Below are 6,837 nucleotides of genomic sequence, written 5' to 3'. Positions count from 1 at the left end.
CCACACACCCATTTTGCTCTCTCACATCTGTTTTCAAGTGCTCAAGTCAGTTTTGCAACAGGAATATCGCAAAAAGAGTAGCAAAAGTCAAAGCGCCAGGAATTGAACTTATACTGCCAGATCTGAGAGGTTGTAAGCGCCGACTTGAAGCTGTACAGCGAAACTGAAGTAAAGTGCAAAAGTAAATATGTCACACACATTTGTGTCTGTCATTTTGTTTATGTGAATGCCATTTTACACATTTGTAACTATTAATCTGCAACTACAACTTCGTAACACGGGTGTTTTGATTGTTGTCTGTGTGTGCAAATCAAAACATTCAGCTTTTCACATCAGGGCTGTGAGTGTAAATTTCAATTTACAAATACAAATATTAATACGACAAGTTCTCACATTCAAATCAGCAACCTCTCGGGTTTTGCTACTGATTTACCTTCACACGTCACGAGCCGCAGGGTTAAATTTGGATTTGTCTGTGCATGTTTTTTTGACTCTTATAGATTGTATTCCCATTGCCATGCATTATATGACTGACAGACTGCAACAGTTGGAGTTAAAAATCATCTTTTGTGTTCTACTGAAGAAACAAAGTAACTTACATCTTGGATGCCCTGGGGGTAAGCAGATAAACATTAAATTTGCATTTTAGGGTGAACTATCCCTTTAATGTTATGAAGTGACGAGAATACTTTTTGTGGTGACAGTGTGCATTAAAAACTATGTTTCATTGCCATTTTTGGGGTGAAATATGATTTACGTTCTTAACAGGCAACAGGTTTTATGAGATTAAGACGACTTAAATTTATAATCCACAAATATATTTATGGCCGTGAGTTGAACTCTGTGTCAAACAGCAGGTGAGCATATGGACTGGCGTTGTGCTGCGTGGCTCCTGTTTGAGTCATTAATTAAGATATAAGCATTTCTGTCAGACCGTGAGTGTCTGTTTTTATGCATGCTGCTGCATTATTTCCGGTGCTGTCGCATCATGATCGTGTGCTGCGGTGGACAGTCTGCTAAATCTATAGTGACACTGTGTGTTAATTTTAGCAGCTGTGTTTGTCTAGAGGATCTTGAAACCTGTGACATTGATTTGGTCTTTTTGGAGTTTGAGTGAAAAACCTACAGGTGTTGCATCAGAAAACGGCAGACAGCTGCCCACAAAACAACTGATCTGAGATCAGACCAGCGGTTGCAGAAACTGCTGAGACTATAGTCTTACAAGTTAGTCATCCTTTTTTTTTTTTCAAGACTATTCATAACTTTTTTAAGTCAGTTACATAAAAATGTAGATTGGTCTAATTTGATACCGAAAAGTAAACAAAACAAATAATTCCCAGTGAAAATTCCCGTCCTAATTGTTTTAAAATTCTACAACATCATGTTTTGCTCAGAATGTTACATTTTTCATGTTAACATGAATCTGTGCAAGTATCATTCCCTGAAAACACCAAAATCAGTCCTATACTGCTCAAAAGTTATAAAGGTAAATCATCTAAACCTACTCATATTTGAACTTCTTTTCCTAATTTCACCACCAGGGTGACAAACAAATCTGCTCAACATCACAACACACATGCTGCTGGTGTGTTCGGCCCATACCTGCTGTTTGCAGTTACGTTTAATAGATATAATTGGATATGACTCTCATTAGGGCGTTTATGATGGGAGAGTGAAATAACTAAAGGCATCTGCTCTGCTCTGATCCGCGATGTGACAGTGGGATATGAACAGATGTTATACGTTGATTGAAGCCCAATTGATGAGTGTGTAACAGAGCATTACATCACTGTGTATGTGTGTGTTAATGAAAGCAAATGCTGATTTGTCACCTCTCACATTCTGTCCAGTAAACAGTGTTTCCCCTGATGTGTCCATGTCAGGAGGTCACAAACGCTGAACGCCACAGTTTATAGTGCACACTCTCTGCAAATTATAAATCAATATGTGCTTTCACGACTGATAAATATAGACCTGTGCAGTTGTGTCAAAAAATGTCAGGTGCATTAATAAAACTGACTGACCATGAATATTTCTAACACTATGTTTTGGGGCACCTATTGTATCTAGTAGTCGTCTTCTTCTTCTGCTCTTGAGTCTACGGCAGCCCATAGAACCAAATGGTAAAAAGTTGTGAAATTTGGCACACAGATAGAGGACAGTCTGAATATTAACCTCAGCAATTTTAGACTCTCTAACCCAATCCCTCTAGCGCCACCAACTGTACAAATTTGCACTCATGTTTAGAACTTTTGAACTGGGCTTGAAACAAAATTTGTCATGACAATTTCAAACATTTTGCTTAAAATCATCTCCAAATGTCTTACTCATTTCTGCAGTTGGTCTGACGCTCACTGCCTTGATTTTTAGTTTCAAGTTCTGCCCCTTGCAGCTATATTTTTCATTAAAAAAGATTTTGTCTATATGACAATGAGATTGTTTAGCTGTTGTTTCCTTGTGTAATTGTGACCCCGCTGTACTTTGTCTACTCCTACAGTACATTGGTATAAAAGAGTATATTTTACAAGAAAATACTATTTCAGTCTGTCTACTTCAAAATGTGTTGGCATTTCTTTGTAATTATTTGTGAAATTTACAAGCTATTTCTGATTGAAAATAGTTTCAAAGTAAATCCTACACCAAATGTATTTTTCAGCATAGAGTTAGAATAATTAATCAGCATCGTGAATGTTAACCTGTAATCCCAGCAGTCAATTATCATGTATTGTGATGCCGTCAAACGGCCTTTCATATGGAAACAAGATGCTTTAACCAAACTGCTTCGTGGGAGAAAAACAGGGAGAGTGTATATGGTTTCTTCTCTTCAGGGCTGTTCAAAACATCAAAGTACTTCTTAAGGACAGAGACGCATCTCTTATGGAAAACAGTGTTTCATTTGCATTACAAAGTGTCTCAGGAGAATCATATTTGTTCATTTGAACATGCACACTTTGCAATTCTGTTCACTTTTTTTAAAAGTTCTTTTTAGAATAATTTTTATATCACCTAGCAACCACTTGGAACACTCTTGGATTCTTTTGTAATTAAAGACTGGACGAGAAAAAAGCAAGAGTAGCAAGAAAAAAAAAAATCTTTGAAATTTACGGTAAATAACTGACAGCTGTGGTTGCCGTAAACCATAAATAATACGGTAGCAACATTTTAGGTTTTTTTACAGTAAAAAAATAATAATGTTAATATACCAACCTATACTAATATCTGTTTTGTACCTTTGTAATACACTGACAACCACCAATAACAGGAGCTGATGAAAAAGTCACTTGATGAATCAAAGCTCATCACAGGCAGCTTTTCCACATGAACATATAGAAGGTTTCATTCACACAAACACTAAAAACCATCATGGTAACACACATGACATTTAAAAAATGCAATAAACATTAATTTTACAACATCAGATGTAATATAAAACCATAATGTACATAACTGATTAGAAAAAAACTATGAAAAAAAAAAACAGTTATTTCAACGAAAATACATCAAATGTGAACACAGGGAATTGTGGGAATGTCAATTTACGTTTTTTTACTGTAAATTGTACACTGTAAAAAATGACTGTGATTTTAACAGTAAAAGACTGTAAAAATGCTGCGGTGAAAAACTTTCAATTGGTTTACAGAAAGTTTCCGTACTATATACGGTGAATAACTGTAATAGATCTAACGGTACATTTAATGTAATTTTACGGTAAAATACCGTTAAATTAACAGTTTTTGGAAGTGAAAAATAACAATTCATTGTAAAATTTACAGTGAAAAACCGTAAATTGACATTCCCACAATTCCCTGCGTGACACTTCACATTTGATATATTTCCGTTTAAATTACTCTGTTTCTTCTTAGTTTTTCTCATTTTGTTCTAATCAGTTATGTACATTAGGGTTTTATGTTACATCTAATGTTGTTAAATTAATGTTTATTGCATTTTTAAAATTTCATGCATGTTACCATGATGGTGTTTAGTGTGTGTGTGAATGACACTGTGTGCACCTTCTATATGTTAGTGTTGTCCTTCTCAGCTTGTGGAAAATCTGCTTGTGATGAACTTTGATTCATCATGTGACTCTCATCACCACTGTGTTTGGTGACTGTCAGTGTATTATAAAGGTACAAAACAGATATTAATACTTCATTAGGTTGGTAAATTAACATTATATCAGTTAATGAAATACGTTATTTTACCATAAATTTAACAGATTTTTTTTTTTTTTACGTTGCTACTGTATTTTTTACGGTAAAGTTCTGGCAACCACAGCTGCCGGTTTTTTACTGTAAATTTTACTGGAATTTTTTTTACATTGTACAATGACTTATTTTTTTCACTTCCAAAAACAGTATTTTAAATGTAAGGTTAGATCTGTTACAGTTATTTATCATATATAGTAAGTAAATTTACTGTTAAACAATTAACAGGTTTTTACTGTCACATTTTTACAGTCTTTTACTGTTAAATCATGATCATTTTTACAGTGCAGGGTTATTATAGTTAACTAAAATTAAAACCATAAAAACATTTCGCTACTTGAAAACAATAAACTTTAACTGAAATAAAATAAAATATTTTTTAAAAAAAACCTTAAACATTTTATTTCAGCAAGATGGCAAGGCAGCATTTCTTTAGTTTCATTTGCAATTTAGTACAATTTAGTTTAAATTGATGTACTAAATTAACAAAAACTGAAATAAAAGTTATACAGACATTAAAAAATTACTAACATTTGTCCTAAAACATAAGTCCTTAACTTGAACATCTGTAAATAATATTGTAGTAATGGTGGAGAATGTTAACCCTTTCTTTTCAGTTCTCTTTCATCAGCTGGTTCCAGAGTCACTGACCACACGGTGTAAAGATTGGTTTGCTGGCCGTCTGCTGAGCAGGTTCTTCAGGTCGGCCTGTAAAACACCACATGATGAGCAGTAGGTGCTGTTTTTGTGGTTTTAGTTAGAAATCAATGTTCATTAATCATGTCAGAAAGCCGCTGGCTGCAGTTCTGAGCGCAGGATCGCTGACCAGAACGCCACGTCATCTGACCCAGCACAGCGTTTGTGCACCACAGCACATCAAAACACACGGCCTGATTCCACATACACTGATACTGTTGATTCCATTCTGTTAGCCAGGATTTACTTTGGATTAGACACACAGAATAAGTCCAGCAGCTTTGCCAAGAATCAGTCAAAATGACAAAACGTTTGTGGTTATGTGCAAGATATTTGCACACATCCTGATTATTGCTTTCAGTATACAGTTTGGTCAAAATTGATTCAAAACCGACTCTATTTGCTTTCTTTATCACATGTTTGACTTAACCCTTTACAGGTTTCATTTGGTAACATTACTCAATTCAATTCTCTCGCTATTTTGATGGTGTCTGGGATGCTCAATGTTTACTCTTTTGGGGGAGATAAACCCATGAATGGCATACTAATAGTAGTCAATGAACAATAAGCTAGGTTAAAATAATGTATTTTAACATATAAAATCTTACATAGTTCACCTATAAAGTCATTGTCACTTAAACACAATTTGGTTGTGTTGAATCAATTGTCACATGATCTATACAACACTTTAAATGGATTATGCAAAAGGTCAGTCATTGTTTTATTTCTCAGTAAGATGAGCGTTAACAGCTTCAGCTCTGCTTGGCTGCCATATCCAGAGCGTTTAACAGCGTAATGCTAATTGAGGGTGGCGTGAGACTGTAAAAAGTGTAAATCTGCTAAATTGAGAGTCACATGGAGGGCAAAGTCATAACTGTTCACCTTGGAGTGAACACTGCTACTATTTCTGCAGTATGTAGCATGCACGTATACTTAATTGCATGTGAATTCTTTTTATGCACGGAATACCCATATGATTGGCTTAAGATTGTATGTGATATATCCCACAATGCAATGTGCTCTTGACTTTTCATTCATCTGGCACTTTTTATATATAATTAATATACAACTTTATTTCAAGGATTACATTAAACTTGCAATATAATTCAGTGATATTCCAACAGTATAGCATATACTGTTTGAAAAGTTACTTTTTGCATATTACATACTGTTTCACATACTATTTTTTTTTAATTAGTATGCACTGTTAAGTGTATACTGTGTGCAGTATGCAAGTATCATCACCACATTTAAAGCACACAGATGCAAACCCGCCACACAGGGTCTAATATGCTGACAGCCAAAAAATATAAAGGCTGAGGCGAGAACACTATATTATATCTGATAACGTCAATATTACATGTCAGGCTTTAAAAAATGGTTTGTAATAAATCAATGAGGATAAAAATAATAAGTGTGCTCTGCTCCTTCAAAATACCTCTGCCTGGATTTTGTCATGTTCACCATTTTTCCGGTGTCATTAAAGCCAGAGTGGAGAGCAGTTAAAAAGCTCTTTGCATTTATTTTGACACAAAGGCAGATGGTATTACTGATTCCAGAACAAAGCCGACTTTATTGGAGATTGCTTTATAAAAAGGCGACATACATTGCAGAACTGCAGCAAAAATGCAAAGAGGAAATAGCCTTGACATGATGAAAGACCTGAAGAGAAAAAAGCAAAAATAGTTGAAAACAAATGTGATACATAAGATAAAGAAAATATCATCAATTCATTTACACAGACAGGGTAATTCACTCTTGACAGGGTTGTTATAGTTACACTGGCTGTCAAAAGTTTGGAATAATTATGATCACAGGAGTACTCTAGCATACATATGGTCTCAATGATAATATGCATGGACTAAATGACACAAAATTCCAATTTTGATTTGCCAGGGTCTTTAAATACTTAGATTAAAGTGAAATTAAGTTGGAC

This window comes from Megalobrama amblycephala, linkage group LG5 (assembly GCF_018812025.1).
Source record: "Megalobrama amblycephala isolate DHTTF-2021 linkage group LG5, ASM1881202v1, whole genome shotgun sequence".
Taxonomy (NCBI): Eukaryota; Metazoa; Chordata; class Actinopteri; order Cypriniformes; family Xenocyprididae; genus Megalobrama; species Megalobrama amblycephala.
This window is presented reverse-complemented; position numbering follows the sequence as displayed.